We start from the raw sequence: 19,925 nt of genomic DNA, 5'->3' as shown, positions 1-19,925 counted from the left end.
CATTGTATTATCAGTCACTTTGGCAGGTTAGAGGGCCAGATATTTGTGAGTCAGAGGGCCCTTTAGAGCGTATTCTGTATGCTTTTACTTTTTTAGTTATGTATGACTGGGCCTAGCTGGTTGATGTTTAATGAGTTTTTAGTATAGACCCCCCCAATATTATTGTTTATATCATATCATATGATATCACATATCATATGATATCATATTATATTATATCATAATATATGTTGTAATATATATATATATATATATATTTTATCTTTTATTTAGGGGATTTGTTGCTCCATGGGCAAATCAGATATCTTTTTTCACTTCTGGTATTGCTTGCTTCACTCCACATACAGTGCATCATTTGCACAAGTCAATCTTTCTTTCTAGTGCATTGTACCATAAGTTGGGACCATAGAATAAAGATGACAGAGGCTTGTGTCTGGATGAACATGATTGTCTACAGAATGATGGCAAATGATCAGAAGATGGTCAAGACTTCTCTTTGGTACTTTGGAAGGACTGAAACCAGGGATGTCAGTGAAATGTATTATGCTGAAAATAAGGTTTCAGTAGGGGGTTTATTGCTCCCCTCCTATACTGGTGGGGAGTTCTCATGGAAATGGAAAGGCTAAGAGCAGAGGGGACTAATGGAAACAGAGCTGGAGAGCAGGCACAGGACTCATCAGTTCCCCTTCTAGGACCCTTTGAAACATTTTTTTTTGAATTTAGCTTTGCCTGAAAAATCTGCATCCAATTTGAATGAAATTGAATATGTTTCAGGGCTCAAGCAGCATGTCTTCCATCTGAAGCAAAATGGAGATGAATTTCAATTAGATGTTCCCATTATAATCTGTCTCCACCTGTAGTTTTCATCAAAATTGCTAGGAAGTGTGATATAATGTATGATCAGGATTTGCCCACTGGCAGCAGTGTGCCATTATCTTAGTAAAAAAGCACAAAATAATTAGTCTGATGCATATAGATAGCAGCTTCTTACCGAGAATGACTTTAATTGTAGTGGGTAATATATATGGAGTTTGAAACCTTATATATTGGCTGCCCTCCCTCCCCCAACCAATGACACCAATTACTAATTCAGTTGACAAAGTAACAATGTTTCAGAAGATTTAATGTGAACTGAACATCATAGTCAATAGCCACTGTAAAATGTCCATTTTATGTCCTTATTTTTGCCTGAGCTTAATTTATGGTAATTCAGTGGTTGCATATAGCCTGGAAGCTGTGCTGTTGGCTTGAGAGTTAGTACTTGGGTATTTCATAAATCATGGCTGAATGTGTTGGCTTCTTCTAACTCATTCTTTTCTTAGACAATTAGAGCTCTTCTGATCTTGCCATTCCTTTTGCCTCATTCTTGCCCTGGAACACACAGGGGTTCTGAGAGCCAAGGATAAAGAAATCACCCTTTTCAGAGGGAGCAATCTACCAACTGCCAGGTAGAGGGCTCCTGGCTTCTGGAGTGAGTTGGTTCAGTAATTCCTTTCAAGTGAAAAGAAGGTTTTCCCACTCTTTCCCTGGCTTAACTACTTTAAAGGAAAATATAAAAATACCCCCTCCAGGCTGCTCCCAAATTCTATGCTAATGTAAAAGTTGTGAGTTTCTAGTCTTACAAATTGACATACTTCCTTCCTAGCTAGGTCTGAATGGCATGGAATTCTGGGGAGAGAGAACCAGAATTTTAGAGTGAGAAGAGACCATGAGGATCATGAAGTCTAATCTGCTCATTTTACAGAGGATTAAATTATGGGAAAAGTGTGTGTGTGTGTGTGTGTGTGTGTGTGTGTGTGTGTGTGTGTGTATGCACAGCAAGAGACTCAAATCATTCTTTCATGATTATGCCATGGAAGTGACTCTGGGTCTTCAGAGGCAATTTTAGAGGAACTAAAATTCTGATTCTATCTCTCCAATCAAGTTTTGTCAGTTCTATTTCTACAACATTTTTTCTCATTTCCTTATCTCAGTCAATCAAAAATCAATAAAAACATTTATTAAACATCCACTATATGCTATACACTGTGCTAAGTATTTTTACTCATACATCTTACTACCCTAGTTGAAGTCTGGTCTATTGCTAAAGCTATTTAATTGAATTGAAACTGGTTAATCTTCCTTCCATCTTTCCCCTCTCTAATTTATCCTCTACACAATTGGCAGTGATTTTCCTAGATGCTTTTTGTTCCTCCCTTATTCCATGAAATCCAATGTGTGCCAATTAATAACAGATCCAACACAACTTCTCTATTTGATAGTCAGTCACAATGTGGCTCTAATCTATTATTTCAATCTTGTTACATATTATTATCTTTTTTATATGTCAATATTTACACTAGAAAAAATTAGTGCAGTAAATAAAGTGAAGAATGATTTGTTTTAATCTGCATTGGGACTTTGTCTTTTCTTTCTCTGGTGGTGGAGTACCTTTTTTGTCATGAATTTTTTGGAATTGACCTGGATCCTTCACAATAGTTAAATCATTCACAATTGATCATCATATATTATTGTTGTTACTGTATACAACATTCTCCTAGTTCTGCTCACTTCATTTTGCATCATTTCATATAAGTCTTTGCAGTTTTTTTTTGTGGTCATCTTGCCATTTCTCGTGGCACCATCATATTCTGTTACAGTCATATATCACAACTCATGCAGCCATTCCCTAATTGATGAACATCCCTTCAGTTTCCAGATCTTTACCTCCACCAAAATAGCTCCTATAAATATTTTTGTACAGCAAGGTTCTTTCCCCTATCTTTAATCTCCGAGGTTTAGACTTAGTAATGGTATTGCTGTTTCAAAAGGTATGTATGCACAGTTTGATAGTCCTTTGGGCATGCTTCAAGATTGCTCACCAGTGTGGTTTTATCAGTTCACAATCCCATCAAGAGTGTATTAATGTCCTGGTTTTTCCACATCTTCTACATTTATCATTTTCCCTTTTTTATGATGTTAGCCGGTCTGGTAGATATGAGATGGTACATCAAAGTTTTAATTTGCATTTCTCTAATCAGTAATTGTTTGGAACATTTTTTCATATGACTAAAAATAGCTTAAATGACTTCATCTGAGAATTGCCCCTTCATATCCTTCGACCATTTTTCAATTGGGGAATGCTTTGTATTCTTACAACTTTGACTTTGTTCTCTATATATTTGAGAAATGAAGCCTTCATCAGAAAGACTTTCTATAGATTGTTTCCTAGTTTATTATTCATTATTACCTTTTGTATATTCTATACTCCTTCTTCTTGTTCTTCATACATTGTATTCTATATCTAATCACTATGCCTTTGAATTGGCTTTTCTCCTTGCATAAAATGCTTTCCTCTCTCATTTTCATTTTTAGAACCCCAAATTTCCTTCAAAGCTCAGATCACACACTTTTTTTTACTCCCTAATTTTATACTGCCTCTCCCTCCACTAATCTTGCATTTGCTTTATGTAATATGCACATATGTATTTTAACACATGTGTGCACATAAACACATAATATATATACAATAAATGTCTCTCCAGATAAATTCAAGCTCCTTGAGGCCAGGGATTGTTATATCTATTTTTCTATGTTTGTATCACCATTGCTTGGCACAGAGTCTGCAATACAGTGGGCAAATATATCCTTACTGATTGAATTCAGGTCTGATGATAGACTGCTTTTTGAGAACCAGTCAAGTTATATTTGGAAAGGCTTATCACCAAAAGATTGCCCACCTGGCAAAGTAACAAATATTTATTAAGCACCTATTAGGCACCATGTGTGAAATGAATCATTAACATGGAATGTAAAAATCATGTGATTTGATGGAAAGAAACGGAAAGGAATAAGATAAAACAAAACAAAAGTATCTTGTTCTTCAAAGGGATTTCTGTCATCAATGAACAGATATCTTTTACAGGTCAACTGATTCTGCCTCAGACTCTATGCAAGGTGCATAACAACGCATAACAAAATAAATAATTTCTACATTTAAAGAGCTTACATTATGGTGAACCATATAATATATACATATATAAGTATGTAGAAAATAAGTGCTAACAGAACAAATAACAAATAAATACAAGATAACAAAATATTAATATGGGAGAAAGGGCACTAGCAGTTGAGAAGATTAAACAATTGATGTCTAGTGATCACTTTAAAGACGAGAACTAAGAAAAGAATTCTGACAACTATCTTGATAAAAATATTATATATAGGGGAAATGCACCATTTATGCTGTATTATGAGATGATATGCATACATCCTATATGACATATCAAATCCTATACGAATTCTTATTTTCTTAGGTATGTCCTTTAAAGTGGTAACAGGAAGACAGTTTTTGATAATAGCATTATAATTACCTTCATTTGCCTTAGAATAGTATGATTGTATTGTCAAATTCTTAGTATTAGGAATTATAATGGCCACTTTCTGTTTTTTTTATCCTATTCTTCAAAGTCTCTCTTTACTTTTTACCCCTGTCCTTTCTCTTGCTATTTTCCATAGAAATTTGATATGGCTAGGTTAGAATTTTCTTCTTTTTTTTTTCTTTTCCTGAAGGATGAATATGTTTAAAAGTTCCAGAGTAGGAGATTGTCACATTAAAAACCTCCATGTAAATTTATCATAGAAATTTATTTTTTTTCAGGGAGAAGAAAATGTTTTGAGCAAGGCATTGCTCTTTCAGAACATTTTAGCTACCATTCCAATGGTCAGCACCCATATGGAAATGTGCAAACCTCTGTGGAGTTAATAAGTTCAGGGAGTGAAAAGTCATCCCTGTCCCTCCCTATCCCCCCCAACTAAGGACATTAGAGGTTATACATAGAAGGAAATATGTAATATGGTTACATTTTTTACTTTGCTATCCTTATGTGATGACTGGATTATCTGTTTCTTTCTTCAGAGGAATAACAAATTTTATGATTCTCTACCCACCCAATATAATTTTGTGTTACTTGTTTTTTGCTTACAATGAGCTATTTTGATCATGGAATAATGACTCCTAATGTATTTTTCTCATATATACTTATCATTCAAAAATAGACAAACTAGACACTAAATAAAACAGTTGGTAAAGCATTTTTTGAAAGGTACCAATTGCTAGATGAAATTAACCAAAGATGTATGAGTGGCCTTCATAATTGTTATTCTTATTTTATTTCTCTGGAATGTAGCTATCATCCTTGAACTAGTAGAGGTTTTTCTTTGATGAGATATCAAATTATCCCCCTTGATTGTATTTATTAGGGATAAAAAGTCTTGGCTGATGAAAAAAAGAATGTGAGGGTTACAGGTAGAGCCGGGTTTGTTTTTTTGTCCCTATTCCATTGTTTTGATTTTAGAATCATAACTGAGGTGAGGCTTCTTCCCATGGTACTTATTTAGAAGGCACTGAACTTAAAGGATGTTGATAGCACTTGAAATTCTTCTGTGGTAAAGAAAAAACAGGGCTTATCATCAAATTAGCAAGAAAGCTAACATATGGCAGTTGAAATGAGCATCGTCCTTGGCTTGCTACTTCCTTTCCCTGCAAATACTGTGAACTAATAGTGCCCTCGTGACAATGTCCTGGGTTCATGAGTTTTTTTCCTTCTCTGCTATGGCATGGTATCCTGTTACTCCTCCCTCCACCCCCTAATGAGAACATGCCTCTTGCGTTACCCTTGCTGTGGTTTGTGGTACTTGCCCTGACTATAGTAAATAACTGGCATAGGTTTAGGCAAATAATTGCTATTTCTTCTAGGAAACTTCTCACAGTTTTAGGAGAGGTGGCTAGAGGTGTTTTTTTTCATTAGAGAAAATTAAAAAAAAATCTTAAAACCTAAGCCAAACACTAGAGAGGTGGGAACTTTTGATTTCTTTGGAAGCTACTGATAACAGACTGAATGAATTTCTTGAATGGCTAATGAAAAGCTCTATAGCAGGATGTAGGGAGGTAACAGATAGATAAGGCAGATGTTCTGCTGAACTCTACCATCTGGATGGTGCTCATCAGTTCCATCACCCTTTCTCAGCCATACAGGGAGCAAGTGCCAATGCTATGTCTTCATTAGGGTAAACACTGCATGGGGCTGAGATGGGGTGGATGGATGCTAGGGGATATGCTATCCACTGAGATCCCAGAGTTGTTTGGTTTACAAAGAGTAGAGAGAAAGTATCTTTAGAGTAGTTGGGGATCTAGGCCCTAACTGAAGAGATGAATGTTTTTTTCAGGGGAAACAAAAACAAACCAAAAACTCCTAAGGCTTTTAAGGCTACATTAAGAGAAATTAGAAAGTGCTTAATCGGAATGGGTGGGCATGGAATTTAAGTGTTTTCTTGACTAACATGAGATAGCCCCGTGAGCAAGTCTTTAGATGAAAGAAGTGTGGTGCAATGGAAGGAAAAATAGCTATGTTATGAAGATGTGAATTCAAAACTTTGTCACTTATTGTCTTTGTAACCTTGGGCAAATTACTGCATCTCCTCCTTTAAAAAAAAAAAAAGAGGCACAGATGACAGGATTGCTAAGGTCTTTCCTAGCTCTAAATCCCAGTTCTTAGGCAATTCTGTAGCAATCTTCACAATTCTTATTTTGGGATAAAAGGAGTTAAAAAGCATTGATTTGACTGTGAATAAAAACAGGAATATAAGTTATTAGAATGGGAATTTGGAGATGGGCCAAAAGGTATTCTTTGAGAATTTCCTCTTGATAATTGACTATACCTTCTTCCTTCAATTTGTAGGGATTAGCAGAGACCTGATCAGTGAGAATCTCCAGTCAGAGTCTGGTCTGATGGCATCGGTTTATTTAAATAATTTTTTAAAATCCAAAAATTAATTATTTAATTGAAAAATTAAATAATTTAAACAATCCATTTTTGTTTCAAGGAAGGAAAATTATGTTCCAACTATGGAAGAGACATTGATACCTCAAGGCCCTGACTGAACAAAGGATTTATGCTTCCTAGCAAAACCTCAAAATCTGGCTCATGGGAAAATACACACAGAGACATACACATAAACTTCTTAAATCCTCCCCCTCTATCCTAAAAATGAAGCTCTGGAATCACATTTGCTTCTTTAGTATTCTGTGCAGTGAGAAGCAGAGTGGCAGCACTGATGAGGATTTAATGATGTGAGACTGTATTTGTGTAATAACCGTGGGAGATCCCAAAGCATACAAGCAGTAATGACCATAAACTCCAACTCCCCAGTTCCAGGTGCCTAGTGTAAGCCATTCAGAGTGCATACCAGCTAACTTCACTTTGACTGCTTTGAGTGGGTGACCATTATATCCAATTTTCCTTTCCTGGGCCAAGGTTGTTTCTGTTGCTCCCATATTTTTCATTTCTCTCTTGACTTGGCTTGAAAACCAGAAGCATTCCTGATAAAAGTATCCAAGCCACTGACTCTTCAAAAGTTTATTAGAACCGTGTCCTTGAGTAGTTGTTGTTACAGGTTACCAGTTGTAGGAAAAGCCCTTCATGGTTACCAGGCATGTTGCCAAAGCCTCCATAACAAATGAATTTCAAAGCTGAAAAAAAATTGGAACAGGGAGAATCAAGTCCTGTATCTTCAGCAATATGCCAACGGTGGAATCAATACTGAATAAAACTTCAATTAATCTGAATGCTTGAGGAATGGTATGTTTCAGTTAATTGAATTTTCTGGTTAACTGAGTATTAACCCAAGCAACACACACACACACACACACACACACACACACACCACACACATACATACTTTATCTCTAAACTTACTGAAAAATCTTTCTAAAATATACAAGTACACTTTTTGCTTTATACATCACATAATGAACAAGACCAATTTTTCATTTTTTATCTACCTAGCCATGACTCAAAGAGATTATTTCAAACATTAGTTTTCATTCAAAGAGTCAATGTTGTGTAGTAGAAAGGAATCTGAACTTGGAGTCATCCGGCCTTGAGGAATAGATCTGAAGCCAAACACTTAGGCTCTCCTGTTTATTACCTTGTAAGCTTGGGAAAAGTCATTTAATCTCTTCAAAACTCAATGTCCTCATCTGAAAAATTAGGGTACTAGAGATCAGATGAGCCTTAAGGTCCATTCCAGCTCTAAATCTATGGTCCCTATGATCTCTAGGATCTAGATCTCTAGATCTGGCTCTACTATTGGCTAGCTTTGTGACCTTTGGTTCTTTTTTTACTTCTCTTTGCTTATCTGTTCAATGGACATAATATGTATGTCACCATCTTTCAGGGTTATTGTGTAGATTGATTTCTGGAGTTCTGTAGGATATCTTCACTAATCCAGAAACAATATAATGAGTTCCCAGAGTGGTGTTGGTGGGTGTAGGAGAGAGAGAAGGAGATATCTGATTAAATGCATGAAAAAAAGCATTTATTATTGGTCAATTTAATTACAACGATTTATTGTATTCTAATATTTTAGATACAAAACATAGAGGTATTTCCTTTGTTTTCCTGGTATTTTTTTCCTGCAAAATTTCTTCTCCTTTTCACCCAACATTAGCTATGTTCATATTTCATTTATTTGATTTAAAAGATAGTTAAGCCTACTTGGCACTGATAACTTTATACTGCTCCTCTAGCTGCTGATTGTAGATTCTTGTAATACTTACAGATTAAGGCAAAATGATCATTAGACTTAAACACTTTTTTTTCCAAAATTTTATTTTTTCTAGATTATGTCAGTACAATTTTTAATATTCATTTTTTGACATTTTACAATCCATGTTTTCTGCCTCCTCCATTCCCCCAAAAGGCTGGTAATATGATAATGGTTGTGTATATATATATGTATATATGTATACATATATATTATCAAATAATACATATTTCCTTGTTTGCCATATTGTGAAATGGGAGAAAAATTCATGGAGGAAATAAAGTAAAGAATGGTATGTTTCAATCTGCTTTAGGACTCTGTCAATTCCTTTTATGGAAATAGATATCCTTTTTTCCTTATGAATCCCATAGAATTGTCTGAGATCCTTGTCTTGTTCATAATAGTTTTCATTCACAATTGATCATCATACATTATTGTTGTTGCTGTGTACAATGATACAATTCTCCTCATTCAGCTCATTTTACTTTGCATCACTTCATATGAGTCTTTTCAAGTTTTTTGTTTTTTTGTTTTTGCTTTTTTGGTGATCATTTTGTTTGTCAGTTTTTAGGGCACATTACAACCATATATCACAACTTGTTCAGCTATTCCTCAACTAATGGGCAGCTATTTAGTTTCCAGGTCTTTGCCACCACAAAAAGAACTGCTATAAATATTTTTGTACAGATAAGTTCTTTTCCTCTATTTTTAATCTCTTTATGATGCCTGGTAGTGGTATTGTTGGATCAAAGGGTATGCACAGTTTGATTGTCCTTTGGAAAAGCTTCCAGATTGCTCTCCAGAATAGTTATCAGTTCACAGTTTCACCAACAGTGTATTAGTGTCCCAATTTTCCACATCCCCTCCAACATTTATCATTTCCCTTTTTTATAGGCATGAGATGATAGCTCAGAGTTGTTTTAATTTGCATTTCTCTAATCCATAGTGATTTGGAGCATTTTTTTCATGTAATTAAAGATAGTTTTAGTTTCTTCATCTGATAATTTACTGTTCATATTGTAAGGATAAGTGATAAGGGATAGGGAAAAATGCATGGATTGTCTTTAAGAGGAAAGGAAGAGAATTTAGACACAAATCCTGGAGATGATTCTGGAAGGAGAGGAGGATCTTGGGAGTTTTACTGGAATTAATAATCACTTATTAATTTGGCTTTCCTCTGAGCTGGTAGGGAGGATTTTGCTCTGGCATCTCCTGGGAATAGACTAATCTTGTGGAAAGATTAGGAAATTCCTGGGTTGGAGAATTGTCTTGGAGGAGACCTGTCTTTCCCTAAAGTGCTGAGATCAACCTGTTAGAGACAACTTGATTAAGGTAAACCCAAGGGTTTTTCACCTGGGATTTTGGGTTTACCTAGTAAGACAACTCCAGGATTTGGGTAAGGACTCAGTATATCTGTGAGTCCTGCATCCTCAGCCTTTTAGAGACAATCTGTGATATTTAGGTAGTCAGATAGTTTTGGGGTATAGATATGATCAGGAAGTTGATAGGAAGGGCTTGAAAAGATAAGAAGGGCAACCCCATGGTGGGGGGCATAGATTGGTGAGACAAGTTAGAGCTGTATAGATTTAGAACTTTATCTACCATTTTCCTAACCTCAATACAGTTGTTTTTTTCTATAATTTCAAGGGGTTGTGCTTTACTGGCCTTGGGTGGTTCCTAGTTGGGTTTTTCCCATAATCAATCTATCTAGGTCCTTCCTAATAAATCTATCTCCTTTTGGAGGTAAATTTCTCTTCCTTTGGCCATTTTCAGTTGGAAAATGCTTTGTATTCTTATAAATTTTACTCAGTTCTCTATACATTTGAAAAATGAAGCCTTTGTCAGAGAGACTTACTATAGATTTTTTTCTTTTTGCTATTTGCCGTTTAATCTTGTTTGTATTGATTTTGTTTGTGCAAAACCTTTAAAATTTGATGTAGTCAGTTATGTCTTACATCTCATAATGTTTTCTATGTCTTGTTTTGACCTAAATTTTTAACTTATCCATAGGACTTACAGATAAACTATTATGCACTCCCCTAATTTTTGTTTGTGGTATCACCCTTAATTTCTAAATCATGTATCTATTTTGTTTTTATCTTGGTATATGGCATGTGGTGTTGGTTTATGACTAATTTCTGCTAGATGGTTTTTTAGTTTTCCCAGTAGTCTTCATCAAAGAGTGAGTTCTTCCAAAAGAACTTTTGGGATTGTCAAATGGGATCTTTGGGATTGTCAAACACTAGGTTACAATGGCCAGTTACCATTCTGTGTCGAGTGCCTAATTTATTCCATTGGCCCATCACTCCATTTCTTAGGCAGTACCAGATTATTTTGGTGGTGGTCACTTTATAATATAGTTTGAGATCTGGTATAGCTAAGCCACATTTGTTCATATTTTATTTTCATTAATCTCCTTGATATTCTGGATCTTTTATTCTTCCAGATAGATTTTTTTCTATATCTATGGGATAGTTTTTGGGTAGTTTGATTGATATGTCCCTGAATAAGTATTAAACATTGTTCTTGATCCCAGAGTGCAAAACTAGGGTCTGCTATGTCTGATATTTGGAAATCACAGAGATGGATTTCATCCTAGTATAAGGAAGAAATTCCCAACAATTACACCTGTCCAAAAAAAAAATGTTGCCTTGGTAGCTTACTGGAGTTCTTTTTTCAGAGTTTGGAATGTGTTAGAGGTCATTTATGCTTTTCGTAGTAATTAGCTTAGATGGTTTCTGAGTTCCCTTTCAACTTTTCATGTCTCTGTTTTACTCATCTTAGATTATTTTCTCTTTACCATCACCATGGGGAGGAAGTTCCCAAATGTGAACTCAGTAATACCAAAAATGTTTGAAATTGGCCAAGTTTCAGTGAAAAGGAAATAGAAGAGCAGAAGACAATATCAGAATGGTGGTCTGTGATGTGATGATCTAGAAGTGTGGCAGTATATTAAAGTATTTCCAAATGTTCTGTCTTTTTAGCCTGTGTTGATTTTGGGAGTTTCCTGTGCTACCTGAGTTATGTGCCCACATTGCTTATTAATTCTACTAGTGAATCTAATCCAGAATTTCAACATTTCTTGTCCATCATTTATACAAATAAGAATAAATTGTTTAGATCAAAGAGCACAATGAGTCTGATGGTAACAATACTTAACTGAGTTTCAAAGGGGCTAAAAATTATTCATAGCACATTCAGAAAACCAAATCAAAGATTCCTACCAGCAAAGGAACTAGTAAAGAGAAAGTGAAAGCTGACACAATGACTTCTAAAGGACTTTTTTTTTCCTTTGGTCATAATGTGGGTTTGTTATTCAATGTCAAAAAGGAATAGCATTTGTTGTTGTTGTGTGTTTTCAAGGAAAATCTTAATTATGCCACTTGCATTTTTAAAAAACGGGATGCCAGACATTGTCTATATATGAATTTTCATTAAGCATTCTCAGCCAGATATATTTAAAGGTTTTTGTTTGGGTTAAGTCAAATTCATCAGCTCTTCAATCAGTTTGTAGTAAGTTATAGAGGAATATACTCCAAACACAGCCCGGCTGTCAAGCTGTGACAATTCTGAATGAGGAAGATTTTCAAAAATTATGAGTGAGATTTGAAAATGTCTCCTTGAAGCACACAGCATTATTCAAAAAATGTTTCACCAGAAGGCTGTACTTTTAAAAAGCACTTCAAAAATTAATATGATGAGTTTCATTCTGTCATCTTTGTTCTAGTAAATTCCTCCCCAGACAGTTCATAGGAAATGTTCATTATGAGACACTAAAGCCTCCTCCCTGAAGTACTAAAGAAGTACAGAATGGAAAGAATAACTTCCAAGTTATAAGGTAAGACTAAGGGCAAAGGAGTTAAATAAGAAACATAAATTGAATTTACACAGGCACTTGTGTATACATTTGCAAAGTGTTGCGTTCCATGTGTCCTTTACTGCAGGCATTGTTTTAAGTGGTTCCTAGAAGGAAAAATTTTGTCCTGAGCTATGAGTCCAACTTAGAAGCTATTTTAGTGGCCTCAGTTCCTAAGAAAGGGATTGTGGCAAAAACAACCAAGACCTAGATATTTATTCTAAATAAGTCTTTTAAAGGGTTAAGACAAATCTAAAACCTGGGGCTGCTTCAAATTTGGTGTCTTGTAAATCCAGAGAAACATTTTCCTGCCATGTCTTAGAATAATTCTTTGGGGAATTCACCTAATTGGTAAGAGAGGCTGTAGGGAGCTTCTCTTGAGCTCCTGTCTTTATTGTTTAGTGTTTCATGAATAGTTTGTCAACAGCTTTTCTTGAGCACACACTCAGTTTTAAACTGTAAATAAAGTTGAATACATGGCTCCTGGCCTTAGGAAACTGCTTTCTTATGTACAAAGATTTGCAGTTCTTGTATCATACTTCATGATGTACTGGGGGTATGTTGTGACACCTTTTTTTTTTTCAAAGAAGAACTGAATGGTGGAGTACCAGGAACTTCCCTGAGGTCACTAGGAAAAATCCAAGGAAGCTAAATTCTTCATTCAAACAACAAAGTTACTGGGAATTATGGACTACCAAGATTAAACTGTGGTGGTTTAATAAGAAATCAGGAAGGATCAGAGAACAAATATTCTAATGGAAGTTTAAATTATATTATAATCCTTGAACTTCACTGAATCTGAGCCAGAGTCACAGACTTAGAGCTGAGTGGGATCACGCCTAATCCTACTCTTCTCCTTGAAACTTAAGAGGCAGCTTGGTATAGTGAATAAGGCACAAAACTTGAAGTCAGAACCCAGAAGCCTGGTTTCAAATCCTGAAATCATATTCTGACTCATTTTGTACCCCTGGGTGAGCCATTTAGACTTTTTGAAACTTATGGTTCTATATGTAAAATGGAGATGATAATAGTTACACTGCCTATCTCACACACAAGGTTTTTGTGAGGAAAGTACTTTATGAGCCTGAAAGTCCTATATTATAGTGATTTATTATAGATTCTAGGTTAAAGGCCCTTCAAGGTAAAGTGACTGGCCCAAGTTCATATACCAGATTAATGGCAGACATGGCATAAACAAAGGGCTCCTGACTCAATTTAATAAACATCTATTTAGCCACCTGGGGAAGACATTGTGATAATAGTAACAATAAGTAGTATTTGTATAATAATACTCTAAGGTTTGTGAAATTTATCTTCTATTTTCTCATTTGAACTTCAAAGCAGCCCTGGAAGGTAGGCACTATTATTAACCCCATCTTAGAGAAGAAGAAATTGAGACTTAGAGTTTGTGACTTATTCTGGGTCATATTAGCTAGGAAGTTTTTGATACAGAATTCAAATTCAGGTCTCCCTGATTTCAAGTCCAGCTGTTTACTCATTCTGCTACCTTGCTTTCTCTCATTGGCAATTCAAAGATGAAAAATAGCATTGCTTAGTGTTGATAGATCCTATTTGGTTTTACTCAGTACTATCTCAAACAGAGGTTCTTAACCTTTTTTATGACATAAAACATTTTGGCAGGCAGGTAAAGCCTATGGAACCTTTCTCAAAATAATGTTTGCATTTAAAACACTTAAAAAATTAACCCTTACCTTCTGTCTTAGAATTTATACTAAATATTGATTCCAAGGGAAAAGAGCAATTAGGGGCAGAAAATTGGGGTTAAGTGACTTGCCTAGGGTTCCACAGCTAGAAAGTTCCTGAGGCTAGATTTGTACCCAGAGCTTCTCATCTCTCAGCCTAACTTTCTAAATAGTGAACCACTAGCTGCCTCTACTATTTATATATTTTTAATTTTAAATTCCAAATTATCTTCCAGTTCTCCATTAGAATCCCAACCACCTGTCCACTAAGAAGGCAAGTAATATAATACTTATATGTATGAAGTCATGCAAAACATTTTTATGTTAGTCATGTTACAAAAATAAATAAAGAAAAAAACAAAGAAAATAAAGGGCAAAACAATATTCTTGTCTGTATTCAGAGTTCACTAGTTCTCTCTCTAGATGTAGATAAATTTTTGGGAAAATATTTTTTAAATGCATGAAATAAAAATACATAGGATTTTAAAAGAAATCCATACTCAAATAGTCTATCTATCTACTTATCTATTTACCTAACATATATCTGTCTGTCTATCTAGTCTGTCTGTCTGTCTATATATCTAATCATATAAACTTTGCCGTCAAGTTTAGAACCTTTCATTCAGGAATTCATAAATAATAAAAATACTAACAATAAATAGCAAGTGGACAATAGCTCAAAGTTTTCAAAGTCCTTTATGTACATTACTAATTCATTTTGTAATTGTTTTTCCTTAACAATTCCAAGTTAAATGCCAGTAGAAAGTGCCTTAGCACAATATCATGGACACTGCTAAGGACTTCCTGTTATGTTATCAGTCCCTAAAGGAGATAGTCAAGGAAGAGAATAACTGCTATTCTGGGTGAGTTGCTGCCGAGTTTTTCTAGGTCTTCAGAGACATTTCAGAGCTAGAGGTACAGGACAATATGCCAAGAGTATTATTTTTAGGGATTCATTTTTTTTAAAATGTGAGGAGTTTATGTTGAATAACAGAGGTGATAATGGGCATCTTTGTTTCACTCCTGATCTTATTGGGAAGGCTTCTAATTTATCCCCATTGCATATGATGCTTGTTGATGGTTTTAGGTATATACTGTTTATTATTTTTTGGAAAGGTCCTTCTATTCCTATACCTTTCAGTGTTTTCAATAGGAATGGATACTGTATTTTGGTATAAAAAATCAAGCCATTCCCCAATTGATAAATGGGCAAGAGACACGAATAGACAATTTTCAGATAAAGAAATCAAAAGTATCAATAAGCACATGAGAAAGTGATCTAAATCTCTAATAATTAGAGAAATGCAAATCAAAACAACTCTGAGGTATCACCTCATACCTAGCAGATTGGCTAAAATGAAAGAAAGGGAGAGTAATGAATGCTGGAGGGGATGTGGCAAAATTGGGACATTAATGCATTGCTGGTGGAGTTGTGAACTGATCCAACCATTTCTGGCTGGCAATTTGGAACTATGCTCAAAGGGCTATAAAAAAAATGCCTGCCCTTTGATCCAGTCATACCATTGTTGGGTTTGTACCCCAAAGAGATCATAAATAAACAGACTTGTACGAAAATATTTATAGCTGCACTTTTTGTGGTGGCAAAGAACTGGAAAAGGAGGGTATGTCCTTCAATTGGGGAATGGCTGAACAAATTGTGCTATATGCTGGTGATGGAATATTATTGTGCTCAAAGGAATAATAAACTAGAGGAATTCCAGGTGAACTGGAAAGACCTCCAGGAACTGATGCAGAGACTGACAGGATACCCCAATGATATAAAACAGGGTTTATTAAACAAGGACAGGAAGGGAAGGGGAGTGGGACAATCTCACTAATTATATTTCTAAGCCTCCCAACAAAACCAAGTAATTATTATACCAGATTGTAACTGTCCAAACTGTTCTCCTTCTCTCTACCTAAAGATCCTAGTACTCTTTGTTGATAACTAGAGTAGGGAAACAGGTTGGATGGTAAGCTGGTCTAGAGCGTCAAAAGGGAGAGATTCTCACTGACACTTAGGTTCAAGGTCTTGGCAAGAGTCCCAGCATAAATCGGAGTAACAGGAACAAACAGGAAACAAACAGGAACCAGATGAATATCCAGAAAGAAGGGGAGTTATGGTCTAGCTACTCAGTCCACCTGAGGGTCCAGACACACACACTCAACCACTTCCAAGGAGATAAGCTGTTTGCAGAAGTTCACACACTGTCTCCCTCAAGAGAAAAAGTCCAACTGCTCCTAGAGAAACTCATTCTCTGGAGTTCTGGAATCTCCCTGTCTCTGCTTTTACAGTATTTTCTGACTGAGTGGTGAGATTTTCTGAATTCTATCCTTCTGGAATGGCGAGAATCTCTGAAACCCCAGTCTTTTGGAGGATATAATCTTGTAGAGAAAGAGGGGAATATTTAGATTGAGAGACAGCAGTATCCAGAAATAAAAGAGGTGTGAGATGTATACAAGATTTTTGGAGGAAAGAGAATCAAACACGTTCTTGGAGCTTAAGGAATGCTAAAAGACTCAAGTCATAATGTGAGGAAGCAATCCTAGAATTCTATCACCATGAATTTATTATTATTTAAATTTAATTCCCCCAGTTACATATAACAATGATTTACAACATTTTTCAAAGATAATTGAGTCTTGAATTCTCTCTCTCATTCCCTTTCCCCTAACCCCCCCACTCCCCATTATGTTGAGATGGCAAACAACCCTATATAGATTTTACATGTACAACCACGTAAAACATTTCCTCATATTAATACTTTTGTGGAAGGAAAGAAATAAAAAAAATTATGAAAGAAAGTAAAAGAAAGTTTACTGAGGTCTGGATTTATACTCCAGCTGTTCATTTCGTTTGGAAGCAGATAGCATTTTTTTAATCATGAGTCCTTTGGGATAGTTTTGGAACATTGTGTTGTTAAGAATAGCTACTATTACAGTTATTCACTGTAAAGTATTCCTGACACTGCTTTCAATTTTCTCCTGGTTCTGATTATTTCACTGTGCTTCAGTTCATAAAAGACTTTCTAGTTTTTTCTAATCTCCTCCTGCTCCTCATTTCTTATAGCACAAAGGTATTTCACTGAAATCATAAACTATTACTTACTCAGCCATTCCCCACTTCATGGGAATCTTCTCACTTTCTAGTTCTTTATCCTCCCCCGCCCCACTCAAAGACAGCTGTTTTAAATATTATTGTACATTTAAGTGTAAAATGGAATTATAGGGTGTATGTCAGCAGAACCCCAAGAAGGAGGATCTGTTGAAGGCAGTTGGAACCAGGAGGATAAAAGGAGGAACCCCCAAGCAAGTGAGAAGTTGGTTTTGGGAGTTGTGAAGGAGAAGGAGGTAGAAGTCTGTAGCTCCAAGCCAAACCAGTCCTTGTGACAAATCTATGCTCCTGCTGCCACAGGAAAAAACTGTTGTCTTCCTTCCCCACTGAAACCTTACTCTTATCTATTATTGTTCTTTCTAAAGTAAAAGAAGGGTCTCTTGTAAGAAATGAATGAGGGTAGGCTGTCCCAGAGATACAGACTCTCAAAAGAGTCTCAAAATCTCTCTGTAGATGTTGTATTGGTTTACAGGTTTAGCTGGGTCCAAGATGGCTGCTATCAACAGTTTTTCCTATTTTACTTGTATTCTTATATATTCAATTTATTTTTTATGTATTTGAGAAATTATGCCTTTATTAGAGAGACTTGTAAAAAAATTGTCACTATTTTGATTGCAGTATATTACTCTCTATACCATTTGCTACTATTTAGGTTCTGACCTTCACCTCCTCCAGTTTGTCCTCTTTTCTATCAGGACAACTCCTCTTCTCTCATATACTTCCCCTCCTTCTTTCCTGTAGGGTATGATAGTTTTCTCTATACCCAACTGATTGTGTCTTTTCTTCCCTCATTGAACCAATTCTGGTGAGAGTAAGGTTCACATGCTCTCTTCCCCTCACCTCCTTCATCTTCTTCTCCACTGTAAAAGTTCTTCCATACTTCTTTTATAATTTAGCCCATTTTATTTTTCTTTTCCTTCTCCCAATGAATTCCTTTTTTCTATGCCTTAATTTCATTTTATATCATCCTATAATATTCAGCTCACATCATTGCTCTCTATTTATACTCCTTCTAACTGCCCTAATAATAGCAAAGTTCTTTGGAGTTATAAGAAGCATCTCTCCATGTAGGAATGTACAGAGCTTAATCTTATTGAATGTGTTTTGATTTCTCTTTCCTGTTTACCTTTTTATGCTTCTCTTGGGTCTTGTATTTGAGAATCAAATTTTCCACTCAGCTCTGCTCTTTTCATCAGGAATGTTTGAAAGTCCTCTATTTCATTGAATACCCATTTTTCCCCCTAAAGGATTATGCTCAGTTTTTCTGGGTAAGTTATTCTTGGTTAAAGTCCTAGCTCCTTTGTCCTCTCGAATATCATATTCCATGCCCTCTGATCCTTTAATGTAGAAGCTGCTAAATCTTGTATTGTCTTGACCATGGCTCTATGATATTTGATTTATTTCTTTTTGACTTGAAATATTTTCTCCTTGACCTGAGAGTTTTGAATTTGGCTATAATATTCCTGGCAGTTATCTTTTTGGGATCTCTTTCAGGAGGTGATCAATGAATTCTTTTAATTTCTATTTTGTCCTCTCGTTTTAGAATATCATGGCAGTTTTCCTTGATAATTTCTTGAAAGATAATGTCTAAGCTTTCTTTTTTATCATAGCTTTCAGGTAGTCCAACTTAGATCATCACTCCTGGATTTATTTTCCAGGTAAATTGTTCTTCCAATAAACTATTTCACATTTTCTTCTATTTTTTCATTCTCTTGGCTTTGATTATTTCTTGACATCTATGAAGTCATTAGCTTCCACTAGCCCAGTTATAATTTTTAAGGCATCATTTCCTTGAGTGTGCTTTTGTACCACCTTTTTCATTTGGCCTATTCTATTTTGTAAAAAAATATTTTCCTCAGTGAATTTTTTATGTCTTCCCATAGGACCAAATCTGCATTTTTCTCTTTAATGCATTTTTGTATATCTTCTTCCATGTGGTCATTTCTGATTTTTAAGGTATTTTATTTATTTTAATTTACTTTTTTTTTTAATTTTTAAAAATTAAAAAAATTTTTCCAGGTTAAGATGGCGGCAGAGTAAGAAGCAGCTCTTAACCTCTCCTGACCGAAACACACAAAACTCCTCAAGGGGACATAAAAACAAGTCCAGACGAACGGAGGAACCCCACAACAGGGCACAGCGTGGAAGGTACGTGGAATCGAGACAGTTCCAGGCTAAAAAGGGCTCTCACTCAATTGCGAGCTGAGCAACCGCCCCACCCCGACCCCCTCCACACTCACCTATAGCTCCGAACCCAGCTAAAAAGAAATAGAGCAAGTTTGGGGCACCCATCGAGTCATCGGCAGCTCCGGGACCTGTTCCTGAGAGCAGCAAGACTTAGGACCCCATTAAGTCAAGAACGCACGCGAAATCTGAGCGCGCGGGAGCAGAGAGTGGACGCTGGGCGAGCGCCCGCTGAGCAGAGGCGTGGGTGCCGGCTGAGCAGAGGCGTGGGTGGAGGCAAACACAGCCAGGAACTAAAGCCTAAGTGGGGAACCAGTGCAGACGGGTATACGACTGTGGAAGTAGCTCCCTGAGACTTGTAAAGAAACCTCCTGCAGAGGATCAAGCAAGGGAATCCACCAGGGGGCTTGACCTTGGAAAAAACTAGAACTCAGACCTCAGGAGCCAATAGATCTCAGACAGACACAGAGAGCGAGGATAA

The sequence above is a fragment of the Gracilinanus agilis genome, chromosome 2, assembly GCF_016433145.1.
Source record: "Gracilinanus agilis isolate LMUSP501 chromosome 2, AgileGrace, whole genome shotgun sequence".
Taxonomy (NCBI): domain Eukaryota; kingdom Metazoa; phylum Chordata; class Mammalia; order Didelphimorphia; family Didelphidae; genus Gracilinanus; species Gracilinanus agilis.
This window is presented reverse-complemented; position numbering follows the sequence as displayed.